At 40.0% G+C, this 17,208-nt stretch overlaps 1 protein-coding gene across 22 annotated transcripts in view; it reads left to right on the top strand.

Annotated features, from left to right (window-relative positions):
• Positions 1-6,192: 6,192 nt before the first annotated feature.
• Positions 6,193-17,208, top strand: part of RHBDD1 (rhomboid domain containing 1) — a 179,380-nt gene continuing 168,364 nt past the window's right edge. For 6 of the 22 annotated variants that reach the window (XR_011969002.1, XR_011969003.1, XR_011969001.1 and 3 more), the window contains exon 1: positions 12,076-13,230. The gene's annotated coding sequence lies outside the window, so the exon portion shown is untranslated. Of the gene's footprint in view, positions 6,259-6,308; positions 6,733-12,074; positions 13,231-17,208 lie in introns of those variants that run through there. The other 16 variants (XR_011969006.1, XM_072618049.1, XM_072618051.1 and 13 more) reach the window with 11 other exon arrangements.

The following is a 17,208-nucleotide window of genomic DNA, read 5'->3' on the forward strand; positions in this document are numbered from 1 at the left end:
ATGCTGGCACCTTCCCTCTGAGATTACGTTCGATTTATCCAATTATTCAATTTTATGTATCTCATTTGCACACAGGTGTTTGCATTTTGTCTCTCCCCCATTAGACCATTAGCTCGGAGAACAGTGGCTATTTTATTTTGCCTTTCTTTCTTTTAGAAAAATTCTTTATACTTTTTTTAGTTTTCAACATTCACTTTTATAAGATTTTGAATTCTAAATTTTTCTCCCTCTGCTACCCCTTCCCCAAGACAATATTGTAACCTAATTTAGGCTATACACGTACAACATATTAAACGTATTTCCACATTTGTCATGTTGTGAAAGAAGAATCAGAAGCAAAGAGAAAATCCAAGATGAGAAGGGAAGCAGAAAGCTGGGAAACAATTTTTGCCTTTCTTTCTAACTCCAGCACCCAGCACAGTGTTTGGAGCACATAGGAGGCACCTAATAAATACTTGTTGACTCAGTTTTGGAGACAACATCTCAGAAAGGACATTGATAATACGAAGGACATCCAGAGGCAGGTAACCAGGATGGTGAGTAGATCCAGGACTATGCCAATATGAGGATTAACCTGGGTAAGTTAAGACTTGGGGCAAACATCAAGACTGCATTCAAGTACTTCGCAGAACATCATCTGGAGTTCCACGTGGTCCAAGTGGGCCAATCTAGAAACAATGAGTAGGAACTACAAAGGAGAATTAGGTTTGATATAAGGAGAAAAACTTCCAAAGACTTAGAGCTATATAAAAGTACAATGGGTTACCTGGGTAGGGAGTGGGCCTCCCTTCTCTAGAAGTCTTCAAAGTAAACCTTTGAAGAGGGCCAATAGTTGGGGATATTATAAAGAAGATTCTTATGCGTCCCTTCAATTCAGTTTAACAATAATTTATTCACTGCCTACTACGAAGGCACTGTTAATAAAAAGACAAAAATGAAAAGCAATCCCTATCCTCGGGGAGCTTGCTCTCTACTTAAATTCTTCCAATTGTAAGGTTATTAAATTCTAACTATTATGAAGTTTGGTCTCTGATACTTACTAGCTGTATGACTCTGGGCAAGTCACTTAACCATGTCTGCCTCAGTTTCCTCATCTGTCAAATGAGCTAAAGAAAGAAATGGCAAATGACTCTAGTATCTTTGTCAAGAAGACCCCAAATAGGGTCACAAAGAGTTGAACAGGATTGAAACAACCAAACAAGAACAACCAAACTATTATTGTACCAAAAAGTGGAGGATGAAATGATTGAAGGATTTCTTCAAATCTGGATCAGCCCCATGACCTCCACTTGTATCACAGTGGTCTTTTCAAGCTGATAATGCCTCTACTTCTATAACCTCTTCCTTTGACTGGTAAGTTCTTTCTCAGAATTTCTATTTGAGGAAGGAGCAAGCATGTGCTAGTAAACATTTAAACCCAGAAAAGACAGCATCCACTTTTAAATTTAATTTTCATTATTAATATTTTCTCCTATAATCTTTTCCTCTGATTGGTGAGTTCTTCCCCAGAATTTCTATTTGAGGAAGGACCAAATATGTGCTAGTAATTATCCCATACACTTCAAAGTAATTACTTTTGTTAGGTAAGAACAGCTGTTGATTACATCAATCAACCTGGAAATCTAGGGTGAATAGGATCTGAAATTTACATAAAAGGAAGGAGTTTTGTTTTTCTGAACTGCAGAAAGATGATGAGTGTCAGCATATGGAGAAGTTGGTGCAAATGTGGGGGTCAGGTAACTCTGAGTAAGGTAAGACTGAACTGTAGCACTGAAGTGATATTTCCCTTCTCCTACCTTCTTACTCTACCCAAAGAAGTTGCCAATAAAATTTTTAAAAAAGGGAAAATAAATCATCAAAAGAGATCAATGCATTAAAAAACCCCGACATGTGATATTACATACAATGTTCTAATACCCAAAGAGGTCACCAATAACTTTTTTAAAAAAAGAGGAAAATAATTCATCAAATGTAATCAACACATTAAAAAAACCACACACGATGTTATATACAATGTTCTAGTACATATGGAAAGGAGCAGGGATAGAGGTGTCTTCCATTACCTCTTCTTTCAGACCAAGCTATTTTCTGCATAATTTCACATTTAGTTTTAAGTGTTTTGTGAGCTTTTCTTTCTCATTGACATTGCTGTTATCACTATATTGCTTTCCTATTTCTAATTACTTCCCTTTGTATCAGTTCATGTAAATCTTTCCTCAATTCTTTATATTCAGTCAGTCATCAAGCATTTTTCAGGTTGCTAGGACGTGCCAGGCATTATGCTAAGTGCTGGGAATACAAAAGCAGGCAAAAGCCAAACAGTCCATTACAGTCTTGGATCTCAGTTTTTTTAGCCATTCCCCAATTTAAGGTTTTCTATTTTATTTTCATTTCTTTGCTACTACAAAAAAAAAAACTGCTGCTATAAAGATTTTGGGGACTTTCTTTTTGTTGATAACCTCCTTGGGATGTATGAGCAGTAGGGGCATCTCTAGGTCAACAGCTATGGACGTTTTATCCACTTTATTTACACAATTTCAAATACCTCTGCCAACTATACCTTAGTGTGTTTGCCGTTCCCCAACCTCTTCAACATGGTAATCATTCAAATCTTCTGTCAAATCTCTGCCAATTTGCTGGGTGTGAGGTGAAACTTCAAGATTGTTTTGATTTTCATTTTTCCTGTCATTCGTGATTTGGAGCATTCTTTCAAATGGCTAATACTTTGTAATTAGTCTTCTGAGAGCTGTTTTTTAATAGCTTTTGACGACCCATTATTCTTCTATGTTATTCTTATGTATTAGTTCTTCCATTTGTTCTTTGGCATTAATGAACTGGCAAGATGCTGACTGTTCATTATCATAGCATTTAAGATAGGTGAGATGCTGAAAGTGATTCAATTGCAAATTTAAATGGTATTGGAACAAGACAGAGTATGTCCACTTTAATAGTGGCTGTAAATGATCCAGTCTATTCACTGAATGATAGAGTAGAGCAGGTAAGGTCACATAAGACAGTAGATCAATTTTATAGCCTCTAAAATGTGCATGAAATTTTCACCGTCTTTGCTCGGAGTTGATTGCAGTTACCTAAGAACAGAATTTGTTCCTGTCCATAATTAACTTTTGCACGAGGTTCTTTTGTTAAGAATGTGTGATTTGTAGTCTTGTTTAAGACCACCTTTGCATTTGATGTATGATGAAAGGGCAGTATGTTGTAGAGTTCAGAAGGAAGATGACATTAGTATTAACTGAATCAAGGAGCATATTTTGGGGTCAGGAAGAGATGGTACGCATAGGAGATTCCTTGCTTTTGGGGGAGTTGCTCTTTGTTTCCAAAAGAAAGTATTTTTAAAGCACCTATTAGCAACCTACACTCTCTGGGAACTTAAACTCATGCCTTCAACTCATCCTCTATCTCCCCAACTCCCTTCTCTTCCTAAGGCTCTTGGAGTCAGCAATTCTTTCTTATCTAGATGTTGCTTTTAGAAGAGACTACAATTATCATGAAGGTTTTATAGCACATATTTGCAGTTTGTGGCATACGCAGTCAGAAAGACCTGGCAGGCAACTTGCCTCATCTTTGCTCTTTATCTCAGTATGTATGACCCTAGGCAATTAATTCTGTTTGCTGCAGTTTCCTCATCTCTAAAATGAAATGGAGAAGGAAATGGCAAATCACTCTGCCAAGAAAACTCCAAATAGCATCACAAAAGTGGGACATGACTGAAAAATGACACAACAAAATAAAGGAGGCTCCATTTTTACCCTTTTTTTCTCCCCACCATCTTCTTCAAAAACCTTCCCTTCCCTTCTCTCCCCTCCAGTTCTGAGACCATGGTCAAATAATCTTGCCCTTGTTCTTATGTTGGAGCTTTTCATTGATGATGTAAACTCCTGGAAGTCATGGGCTGCTTTTTTTTATCTGTATCCACCAAGTTTAGCACAGAGTTAGCCCTTTGTAAACATTCATCCATTCATTCAAAACAGGCTAAGTTCTACCTCTCATACATACTGCCTCTGTGGCCAGGGAGGAGTCATTTTAATTTGCTGTATGCCTGGCAATTCTTTAAGATTCGGTTACCTTGGCTTTTCAACATGCCTCATTTGAAGTTCCTTACACTAATGAAATCACAAGTCAGGATCCAAATTTTTAAAAATCTTCACTAACTAGGAAACGTAGGTTGTCTGGGTTGCAGGCTACATATGTACATACACACATATGTATACACATGTATACATTCATGCATGTATGATTCATTAACTTTCCATATGAATTTTTTAAAATATAAACTTTTTAAAAACTGTTGAATTTGTGTTCCCAAAATATTCAGTACACTGAATTTTTTTTTTAAATTCAAAGTACTCAAACTGACATTTGGTTGAAGAGGATAGAAAATAATTCTAAATGGCTTTGTATCATTTACATCCATCAGAAACTTCCCTGATTCTTTAGGCCAAAATGCCAAAACCTAGGCTTCCATGAGCAATGGTTTGAAGGACTACTTAATGAGAAGGCAATCTGGCAGAGTAGACAGTATACACAGTTTAGAGTCAAGAAGACCTGGGTTTTTTTTTTTTCTCATACAAAACAATAAAGATAATTTAACTTCATATGAGGGCATCATTTGCCTTAGGAAAATAGGCCAATCTCTTATCAGCACCAGTAACCTCAATAAATAAAATGCCATAAAACCAATAGCATGTCCTATGAGCATGGGCATTAATCAAATCTTTCCTTCTAAGAAAAGGAACATGTTTACTTTAGTTATCTGAATCTTGTATCCAACCAGGAGATAAACCTTTTGTATTAGAAAATAAATATTGAAGCTGGCACTTACAACTCTATGTGAAATTGGCTACAAATTAGCATGACTGGAAACTGAAAATTAAGACAAAATAGCAATAGACAATATGGATCAAAATGCAGTTCCTTCAAGTGAAAATGATAAAAGAGAGGAATAAAGTCTCAACCTAGCTTACAAAAGTGTTCAAGGCCACTTGCGATCTTACATCTCAAGCGTTACCTACAAACTGGCTCAGAGATAAAACAACCTGTCTCCACCGAGGCTGTGGGTACAAAAGTCCAAAGTCCATTTCACAAGTTGCCTTAACTGACATCCCTGTCACTCTTAGTCACGCTTCTAGTAATTGCATTTCTTAAGAGAAATCACAGGTCAGAAACCCTTTTCTCAGTCCTCTCCATTTCTTAGCAAGGCTGTTTCCCGCCCCCTCCTAGCCCTCACCCTCTTAGGTGCAGGGAGGGGGAGCCTCCTTCAATGAAAATATCCCACGTCCTCTACTTCTACCTGTTAGCACTCTTCCAAACAGCCAATGGCTTTCCAGCTGTTTATCAGTTTCTCAGAAAACACACCTTTATACTGGGAAAACTTTTCAGAGAGAAAGGAACCTGAGAGATCTTCTAGCAGGGATTCTTAACCTGTAGTCTGGGAACTTGTTACACAAAACACAGATATACACACGCGCACATATATGTATATATTTTACACACACATATAAAATATATACATACATGTGCAATATCCGTTTATCATATATACATGATATATATACACGTATGTACAGTATGTGTATATATACTATCTAAGTACAACAAATACAATGGGTTTCCTTTGTAATTCCGCGGATTTCATTTTAGGCGTTAACAAATGCTATTGAGTTCATCAGACTACCGAAGGGGTCCGTGACACACAAATTAAAAGTCCCAGATCTAGATCACCTCCTTCCCCATCCCTGGTTTTTACAGGTGGGAAAACTGAGGCCCAGAGAGGAAAAGGATCATAGGGTATACTTATGGAGCAGTCTGGATTCAAGCGGTCTTTTAGAATAACCCTCCCTTCTTGAAAACCACCTGTGTCTAGCTGTTCGCATCAATCTAATCCAGAGCTATGGATTAGAAACTTCCTCTCTTTCCGTTCCCCTGCTGCCTGGGTCCTGCACCCTCCTCACCTTAGCCCAGCCCAGACCTGGCCGCATACTAAAACCCGCTGAAATCGACCAGAGGCTGAAAGTGAAAGAGGCTGAAATCTACGAGCACCGCCCTAGCCCGGGGCGGGGCTTGCCACTCAGGCATGCTCATTGGTCGGGACCCGGCATCATGGGCGGCTCCCACGGAGCCGGCCACGCCCACTCCCTGCCTGGGAACGAATGAAAAACGAAGACATCTCGGAAAGTCCCCTGTGGCGCGGTGATGCAAGTGCGTGTAAGGAGACGTGAGGACGCGCGCATGCGAAGCAGCGTGAGTGCCTTGTTTCTTTTCCTTGTTTCCCCCAATTCAGGCTCCAGTTTCTGCCTTCCCAGTTTTCCGGGACGTTGGGTTTGGGGTCCAGGAAGCGCTGGGGGCGGGGGGCGGGGGGAGGAGCTGGGGTTCCCAGCGGGGCACGGGTTCCCCCCCCCCAGGGAGTTTGAGATGCTTCCTAGCCCCAGTCCTGCTGTCACTCCCTGAAGAATTAGCACAGGAAACTGAAGGACCCCTGGTGTGAAGCCTTGCTAAAGCTTAGACAGGATGGTCCTGAAGTACTTCCAAATAGTAAATGGTGCAGCTGGAAGAAGAAAGAATGAGCAGAAGCCAGCTTTTTGGACTGGCGCAGTCAGCCCCTTAGCAGTGGTGTCGAAACCACTTTTTCTTACAGTTTCCAGTTTGCCCAAGTACTCTGGATCTCAGAAAAATAATCCAAATATTCACTTCTGTGATGGAGGACCCACAGGCAGTGTGAGTTATGGAAAGAGGGCTTGGCTTGGAGTCGGTCTTGGTACTGCCTGGTTCTGATTCTGCTTCTGGGACTAAATTAACTCCCCTGGGTCTCCTTTGTAAAATGAGGGTGTTGCACCGTACATGTAGCCTTTGAGGTCTAGATATATGAGCTTATGAGAGGGACTGAAGTTGGACCTCAGACCTGGTAGTTCAGTTACTTATCCACTGAGTCTCGATAAGTCTCTGAAGACTTGTCTGCTAAGTTAGATAGCTGAGTTGGGCCTGTAGGTGGAGGAACCCTTTCTTCCCTGATGAAATCTCAAATCTCTTGTCCTTGCTTGTCTAAGCCAGCTTCATTATCTAGAGTGATGTTTTCCAGGCATTTAAAATTTCATTTAATTACCAACTTAGAGTATTCGAACCAGTTTGAAAGGAAAACTTAAGGGGGAAAAAAGTGTATGCTTCCATGATCATGCTGTCTAAATCTAAATGCTATACAGAATCAGTCAGCTTTTTCTTGGTGAACCAGGGTCAGCAGGTTGAACTTGCATGAATATTTGTGGCACAAACCCTCTGGGCCCTTAACTTTTAAGGATAGGCCTTTTTGTCACTATGCTGATTGACCAACACTGAGGAGGTACTACCTAGGGCCTTTTTTAAAAAATATCTTTAGCAGTTGTTACTTCTCACAATTTTAATATCTTCTGATTTGCCCCTTCTCTTCTGTGACCTGGGCATGGAAACAACTCCTGAGTGTAGTTTCTTTTAGGTTTACAAAATGCTTTGCATACGTGTATTTGTTGCATGCTTTCTACAAGGGGGTCCCAAAAGTTCTAGAGAAGCTTTAAGCTTTAATAGATTAAAATTTGATAATTTTGGGATGCTGTATGTTGGATCCTGCAGATATTAGTATTGTTTTTTAATGATGAGGAAACAGGTTTGAAGAATATATGTGACTTGGGTTAAATGGTTCAGGGAGGCAGAAGACTTGCATTTAAATCTTGGCTTTATTTTCTTCTCTTTTGCCGCCTGTGTGACATTAAGTTCTTTGGGCCTTTTTTTCTTCATCTAAAATGAGAATGGAGTATGCGACCGCTGAGGTTCCGGACCTAATCCTATGATCTAATAGTTAGTAGTTATTGGAAGAAAGATTGGAGCCCAGGCCTCCCTTGATTCCATATCTAGGACCCTTTTCACTCCATCACTGGCGCACAGCTGGGAAGCAGTCTTGTTGGACACCTGTGCTCAAAGCTTGAGTGACTTTTTAAAGAAATTTGTTGCATTGCTTTTAGCTGCTTAGAGGGCTTTTTTGTTTCTGGCTTTTCACCTGTCACAAACATTGCTGGAATAAATAACCTCCTGATGCAGTTGAGCATGACTGTACACACATACTTCAACACTATTATTGACTAGTTTTTAAAAACTGGTTCATTTTGTTTATGTCCCCTTCATTTCCAAATTGAGATTTCACCTCTCCCCATCTCCTCTACCAATCCAGACATTTCATGTATATGGTTTCAGAAAGAAGAAAAATGCAGAAAAATTAAACAGCCCATCAGTTATGTCTGATACATGCAATGTTCCTTGTCCGTAGTCCTTCTTGTTCGATGAAGGGAGGGAAATGCATTTTTCTTTTCTTTATTTTAAATAAATTTTTATTGATAATTTCTTATTTTTATTGTGGTGGGTAAAAGATGAAATGAGGGAGGAAACAAAGGTTCAAGCTTCTGAGCATATTGATTTATTAAGCAATAAATGCCAGTTGCCCAACGTATTGGGACCGGTAGCTTTTCCTCAGCTTTGACCCTGGATCCCAGATACAGAAGAGGACAGATTTGTGTACGTTAAAAGCAGTCAATCGGGTATATTAGGTAATCTGATTTCTAAGTGGAGGAATACTTAAGGACTTTCTAAGGTGGGAGGAAGAGAGTAAACAGGTACAATTCTCCTAGAATAAGGTATCCCGTCCCCTCGCAGTATCTGTAAACAGTCAAGGAAATGTGAACAATAATTGATTGGTATGGGGCCAATTTTCAGATAAGACATATGAGTTGCTTGAGATATACAAGTGTGAGAAAACTCCTTACATCAATTTTGTTTCTTACTGGGTTTCTGGTAAGCATAATCTAGATCATCCCGGGTTAAGAATCTCTAAGTAGCAGGTAGAGGTAGTTCAGCTCTCCAGCCACACAAGGCCGGGTTTGAACAATACAATAAGATTTTCTTTTAATTCCCCCAATTCAATAAAGTTTTCTCACAAGACAGAAGTTGGACTAGACTCGTAATTGAATAGAAAAGGAACTGAGCTAGCTTTAGAATTGTCACAAAATGGAGTCAGAGTGGTTCACTCAGTTCCCACAGTTAACACTTCTGGCCTCATTCTCTCAATTCCCTCATTATATCACCTACATTTTCTATAAAATGAAGAATAGAGAGGGGAAAAAAAAACTCCAACAGTTCACCCAACTGATACATCAAAAAAATCTGACACAGCCAGTTTCACACACTTGGGACCCTCAGTGCAGAAGGTGGTGAAGTGACTTCTTAAGCTTCTTCTTACTTGGTCTTTAGGGGCAGCTAGGTGGTGCAGTGGATAGAGCACCAGTGCAGGAGTCAGGAGGACCTGAGGTCAAACCTCACCTCAGACACTTGACACTCACTAGCTGTGTGACCTTGGGCAAGTCACTTAACCCAGATTGCCTCATCCTGGTCATCTCCAGTCATCCTAATGAATATCTCATCACTGGATTCAGATGGCTCTGGAGGAGAAGTGAGGCTGGTGACCTGCACAGCCCTCCCTCACTCAAAACAAAGTCAAGTGCAAGTCATGTCATCATTTCTCTGATGGCATGGCCTTAAAACACACATTTGGTCTTTATAATCGTACAGCATTTAGTTTATATCAGTGATATAGAACTAAAATGAACTGTATGTAAGGATTCCTGAAAGCTGTACGTTGACTCAAAAAACCACATATTAGCATTATCTAAGTTCTATTGTATTTTTATTTGTTTTATTACATATTTCCCAGTTACATTTTAATTCTAGTTAAGGCTACATAGATTTAACACCTCTAGTTTAGATTGTCTCATTCTTTCCATTTGGAATGTTGTAAATTTGTATTGTTTTGCTGGTCCTTATTACTTTGTACCACTTGTATAATCTTCATGTGTTTCTCTGGTCTCTTCGTAGTCATTTCTTATTAGTCATATTCCATTATGATTATATATAACACTTTATTGAGCTACCAATGATGCAGGTGACCTCCCCCCCACCCCCACACCAAAGTTATCAATACCTCTCTGCCTTTATATCTGTTTTTGTAGTTTTCATAATCTCTAGAGGTGTGTCACTGATTGTAAGTAGGAGTGATTGGAAATTTAGCATCCTCTAACAGAGGTGGGGAACCTGTGACTTCAAGGCCATATATGGTCTTCTAGGTCCTTGGGTGTGGCCTTCTGACTGAGTCCAAATTTTACAGAACAAATCCTTTTATTAAGGGGATTTGTTCTGTGAAGTTTGGATTCAGTCAAAGGGCCTCACTTGAGGTCCTACAGAGCCACATGTGGCCTTGAGGCCGCAGGCTTCTCATCCCTGATTCTAACATATGACTGTATTAGATTCTACAGTGTTACTGATGGAAATTATGAATGAGAGAACATCACTTGAATGTCACTTAAAGCTTTGTGGCCTTGAATTTCAGTTACAATAATATCTCCTGGTTATTGTATTCTAAAATGAGCACCTTCCCATCATGTAATGTTTGGTTTTCAAAAATGAATAATATGGCACTGAAAAAACATGGTACCACTTCCACTATAGTCCCCTCATTTTTTTCTCCCGTAGTCCTTGTTTAAAATAAGGGATTTGCCATGATTTCAGAACCAGATGAAAGTCAGAGTTTTACTCTCTGTGAGTGAGACATTTCTTTCATAATGGAAGTTCGCCTTGAAAGGTAAAAATCCATGTCTGGGAGTTAAATGCCATCTTCATTCCAATCGCCAAGGTAACAGAGTTGACCCTCACATTGTTTTGGGGACTGGATGGGAATCCAAAGTCAGGGAACTTGGTGTTTTGAACACCAAATGGAGAACTGACACGTAGAGGATGGTATCTTAAGTCCCAGATGATCAAGGGGACCTCGCTAAAATTTTGGCTGAAATCAGTGTGAGTGACTTGATCAGTGTCAGAAGCTGCTGTTGCCCTGGGTTCTTATTTTTCAGTATGGCTGCTAAATAACAACTTGCAGCCTGTTCTGGGTTTCACCCGCAAAAGGAGAATTCTATGCAAATTTATGAGCTCTGATCTCAATTGTTTCCCGTTTTTGTGAGTTGTGACAGCTGTATCATTCTTAAAAGCTATTTAGTATTGCAACTGGCTGGTACTTAACATTACAAACAACTCCAGAATAATTATAATAAAAACTCATGGAAAAGAGGGAAATACAGTACTTGTATTTACTGGTTCCAAGTTTTTTTGTTGTGTGAAAACAGCTGGTTTGCATTCATGTTTATGATGTTTTAAAATAGTTGACTTTTAATTAATAAGCATTTAGCACTTTGTGCTATCACAAAGGGAAATACTTTGAAATACCAGTTTTTAGTAATTATTTTTATTGCGAGGCAGAATGGTGTAATGGATAGTGTTGGCCTTGGGGTTAGAAAGACCTTTGTTCAAGTTTGCCTCTATATGCTAGCTGCGTGGTCATGGGTTGATAAATCACTTGGCCTCTCAGTGACACTTTAAAAAGTAGATGAGTTGTTCACTTCCATAGGTAGAGGGAATTTCTACCCCAGAGCTCCCTATACCCATGAAATAATAGGTCCAAACTCTCCCAGATTAGTTATTGTTGATGTGGTTACAGGTATAGACAACTTTTCCATATTGGGGAGGCTCACTAGGGGATAACTCAAGTATACCCCTTCATTCCACCAGTTTCACTGGACCCTATTGTAGTAAAGCTATTTAAAGTTCTGTGGAAGATTTTGATAGTATCCAGCACATAGTACAGATTGGAGTGATCATGTTTTCAGGAAACTACCGTATTGTTGGCAGTGAGCCTTTGGATTAAGACAACAGTGTCCGTTTAACGGGGATATTTTTCAACTTGTTTGACTCTTAGAAGTCAGTAACAAAGTTTTGGTATTTTGTGTAGGCTCTATTACATACTGTATTATGTAACATACAGTATATTATGTATATATACACATAATATACATGATATATAATATAATACATAGCATAATATATGATATATTTCAATTTTTTAAGAAACCTACACTTAGCTCCTAATATAATATATATGTATATAGATATACATACATACACACATATGTGTGTATTTGAGGGAGATGTAACGGTAAAATAAGATGCCACTCATGACCATGAAGCAGCTAGTGCCTATCTTGGAATCAGGAAGACCAGAATTTGAATTCTGACCCAGACATTTACTAGCTGGATCCCCCTGGGCAAGTCACTTAGCCTCAGTTTCCTCACCTGTCCATTAAGGATCATACCACCACCTCCTTCACAGAGTCATAGTGAGGATCACATGAGATAATTGTAAAGTGCTTTGCGAGGCTTTTAAGAGCTATTTTAAATGTGTGAGGTCTGTAAAGTAAGAAGATTGATTTCTATCAGTCACCTAAGAGACGTCTTGCTTTATTTCTGGTGCTACAGATGACGGTTTGCTTGTGTTCTTTGGCAGTGATCATAGCACAGGGTCTACTTTAAGGGTTCTCTGTCGCATTATGGAGCACTTTTGCAGCCTGGGCTTGCCTGTAAGTTTCTTCTCTGAAGACTGTTTTAAAAGGCAAAAAAATAAAATTCAAAACATGAAGAAAACCAGTTGTATTGTTATAGTTATCCAAATATATTGACAGAAAAACGTTCACACATCCTAGATTAAGAACCTCTGATCTAGAGAGTTACAAGTACATAGAAATATCAGCAATTATGAATGACTCACAATAAGCTTTGTGACATCACCTTCTGAAGATCTGTGCTAGTTGTATTCCCATCACAGGACTTCTCCCATTCCTCATTCCCCCCCGCCCCGACCTCCACTGTCTCAGGCAACCATTTGAAACATCATCATCATCATCATGATTTGGCAAATAATCTAAACTTGAAATTTAAGAGACATCTCTGTGTGCCCTAGTGACTCAGTAGTTTTTCCACATTTACCATGATGTACTACTGCTCCTATGAAAAAACACTGCCCATCCCTATCTTGCTTTGTGTGAAGGCTTACCAGGAGAGGACAGCTTTAATTTTCTTACTTGGAGACCTGGTTTTATTTGTGGTGCAGTTTACCAAGGCCTTTTCTGAAATATTTGCTGGGGGAGGATCCTGGAATTTTAAAGTTTTATCTTGTGGTTATTGATTAAGCAAACCACTTTGGTAAAGGTCATTATCTTTAATGAAGCTTGATAGTCAACATCAACTCTTTCGATCTTGGGAGAAAGTGCTGGGGGTTTGGACCATGTATGTAATTCTTCTCCTTCACTGATACAGGTAAGTTGTTGTTCAGTCATTCAGTCTCATCCGACTTGACGTGACATTGTGGACCATGGCATGCCAGTATTGCCCATGGGATTTTCTCAGCAAATATACTGTCTCTTTTTCTAAATCTCTGTCTCTCTCTGTGTCTCTGTGTGTCTCTGTTTCTTTGTCTATCTATCTTTCTCTCTCTCTGTCTCAATTCTGGGCTCATCATTAGAGAAATGTGATGGTACATGTCGCACCATCTGGTGGTGGTCAGTCTCTTTATAGAAAGTGATGCTCTGCTTCTCCCTGTTCTTGGCTGGAGTCTCTCAGGTAGACTGATAAGTCTTGGCTGTCTAGTTTCTTGTCTCCACGAACCTGGAAGAGACACGGGGCATTGTTGGGGCTTTCTAGTTCATGCCTTCACCTGTCAATGGGGATAATGATATCCCTTATGTCACAGGGTGATGGTGATGATCAAATACTATCACATGTAAAGTACTTTGCAAACCTGAAAGTGCAGCATAAGTGCTGGGTATTGTTGTTATGATATGAAAATGCCTGCTCTAGAAATTTGAGGTACATTGGAGGCTCAGCTACTTGGTGTTTTTTTCTTTTGTAGACGACTTAGGATTGATGAGGCTGTGAAGAAACTAGGGTACTGAATCACGTGATCCCTCAGGGATTATTTATAAAACTGACCCATGATTCTTGAAGCATCATTAACGACGTGTTCCAACAAAAGACTTTATAGACACTTGGGTCTTTACATGAGTAACCTGGATTGTTGGAGGGTGTGTGTGGTGGAAAGCAGTAGACGAGGTGTGTACGGATATTGATGAAGGCAGAGAAGGTCCAGAGAAGGTCAGTGAAGATGGTAATGGTCTGTGAGTTCATAGGATCTGTTGAAAGATTTGTGAGCCATTAGCCTGGGGACTTCCCACTGACGAGTGGGCATCTCTCCTTTGCTTGAAGACCTCCAGTGAATGGCAGGGCTACTACTTCCCAAACTAATCCATTGCATTTTGGGATAGCCATCATCATTAAGGAAGTTTTTTCTGGAAGTCAAGCCCAAGTTTGCCTTTTTTGCAATTCTTCTCCTTTCTTCCCTTTTTTTTCCCCTTTGGAGCCAAACAGAGGAAATCTTAATCCCTCCTTCATATGATACCACTTAAAATATTTGAACTACGTAACCCTTATCCCCAGACCTTCAATGTTCTTTGGGCTAAATATTCCTCGTTCCTTCCCTAAAACTCCCTATTGGCATGGAACAGGTCCTTAACAATTTTTATTACCCTCCCCTGGACAAAATCAATTAACAAGCATCTGTTAAACTCTTGATCCCTGTATGAGCCACTGTGGATACAAAGGCCAAAAAAAGGAAACAGTCCCTGCTCTCAAGAACCCTATGTTCCTTTAGGAATTGAATGTCAGAATAGAGAGAGATAGGGACCTGTTAAGGGTTAACTTGCCCAGGGATATAGGAGGAGAAGCAGGAGAGAATAGTGCCATGAAAACCTGGAGGAGACAGAATCTATATCTGCGATGAGATCAAAGGCGTGGTGAGCTTATCAATATCTGTGGGACCCAGAATGGAACAGGTTCTCTAAGTATGACTTGACCAGGGTTCTTTGTTCTTGATGTGTAATTTTGTGTAGTTAGGGAATTTCCGGTAAAGACACGTCATCTACCAACACAGATTTGTAGCTCTTCTGCAGTTTTTGGTCTCAGTTCTCAGACACTAAGAGATGTGTCTAGGGTCACATAAGCAGTTCAAGGTTATGCTTGGATTGTGCTAGGTCTTCTGTCTCACGACCCATCATTCTCTCCATGATAACAGGTTCCTTCCTATACTTGGAAGCCTCTCAAGGTATCCCAAAATTAATTTATGGTGTTGTTTATTTGTTTTTTGGTGGGAGGAGAATCTGCCTAATAATAATGTTAACAATAACAGTAATTAAAATAATAGTATTTATATAGCACTTTAAGGAAGTAGTACCTCATTGGATCCTTATAACAACTCTGGGTGAGAGAGGCTGTTATTGTCCCCATTTTACAGATCAGGAAACTGAGGCAGGCAGAGGTTAAAGGACTTGTCTAAGGCCACAAACTGAGTAAATGTCTAAAGCAGAATTGGATCTTGGTCTTCCTGACTTCAAGGCCAGCCCTGTATCCACTATACCACTTGCTAGCCTTATCACACTGTTGTCTCGTGTTGAACTTCAGTTCTATTCAGAACAAATTTATTTAGCCCCTGCTATGTGCCAGGCACTGTGAAGAGTGCTTTACAGTTATTATGTCCTTTGATCTTCACAATAACCCTGGGAGGGTAGGTGCTTTTATTATCTCCATATTACAGATGAGGAAACTGAGGCAAACACAGGTTAAGGTGACTTGCTCAGGGACATGCAACTGGTTAAATGTCTGAGACTTGAGAGAGCAATGCAGTCCTCTAAAAATCCCAGATCTTCAGACTGTATATCTTACCAGGTTTCCCTCAACTTGTATCTATGAAGTAGGCTTTTTTTGGACACAAGTGTAAGACTTTATATTTAAGCCTGTTTTTGTCCAGTCACATCGGACTCTTCGTGCCCTCATTTGGGATCTTCTTGGCAAAGATAATGGAATGGTTTGCCATTTCCTTCTCCAGCTGAGTTGACAGATGAGGAAACAGAGGCAAACGGTGAAGTGACTTACCCAGAATCACATAGCCAGTAAATGTCTGAGACCAGATTTGAATTTAGGAAGATGAGTGTTCTGACTTCAGGCCTGGTGCTCTATCCACTGTGCCACCTAACCACCTCTTCAGGCAGCTATTGCATTTCAGTTTTTTAGGTTCTAGCCCAGCAAGAGCTTTGGGGATCTTGGCTATGTGTATGTACAAGCAATCTCTCCCAGCCTGATGTCATTGTCAGGTTGTATAACCATCCCAACGTCTGCCTTTAAGTCATTGACAAAAGTGATAAACTGTATGTGGCCAAATATGGATCTTTGGGGTCAGTTATAAGTTGAAATAGAACCATTCGGGACTTCTCTTTTAGTCTGGCTGCTCAGCCACTTTGTTCTCATTCTGTTCTCATCTAACCCACATCTCTGTCTTTCCACAAAAAATAGCCCAAGATATTATATCCAATGCTTTGCCTACCACTGGGTAAACTGCATCTATGCATGGTGCTCCTCATATGAGGATACGGTTCCTTCCATCACCCTTGGCCTGTTATGTTTCTTTTGAATAAATCGTAGCTGTTCAGAGCTGAATTCTAGTCAAGGGTCTCCTCTCCCCTAAGGTCAAATTTACCTTCTTGTGTCTTGCTTGTTGTCTAGATTTTTCACATTATATGTAGCCCTTTGAGGCCATGTCTTCCTCCTTGGATCTTTGTGCCTTGTCAGTTTGAGCATCTCTGCTGTTCTTCTGTGGCTACTCGCAGGGTTCCGGCTTGGTGGATAGACAGAGGCAATTTTTCTCCTTCCCTTCTCTCCCTGCCCTTTTCACTTCACTAACTTTCCCATTTGTTATCCAGGGCATATTTCTTTCTCCCCCATTCCCTACCCAATCTCAGCTAGTCGTAGTGGGGATATTAAACACAACCACTGGGAGGAATGTCACATGCTTTAATAATCCTTAAGAATTCTTGGCCAGGGGATAATGTGAATGGTGGAGTTCTATGTTTTCATTGACTTTGGGGAAAGGATAAGAATGTTGGGTGCAGGATACACCTGAGTGTTGATTTCTTAAATCAGCATGAAGCCCATGATCTAGGGATGTTACACTCACTGTTCGCTATGTGGCTTCAGTGTTAAGGACAGAGAGCTTGAGGACTGTCACTCTGAAAACTTTAATGAGCACTCATTACACTAAAACCTGTGTCCTATGAGTGGTGGAGCCAGCTTGCGATTGATATAGGAACTCATCAGTGGTGATGGACAAAAATTGGACTTGGCACTAATTCACCTGGCTGTGGAACAAAATTTGAGATTATCTACAAACTCAAGCAGTTACATTTTTTC

The sequence above is a fragment of the Notamacropus eugenii genome, chromosome 6 (assembly GCF_028372415.1).
Source record: "Notamacropus eugenii isolate mMacEug1 chromosome 6, mMacEug1.pri_v2, whole genome shotgun sequence".
Classification (NCBI taxonomy): Eukaryota; Metazoa; Chordata; class Mammalia; order Diprotodontia; family Macropodidae; genus Notamacropus; species Notamacropus eugenii.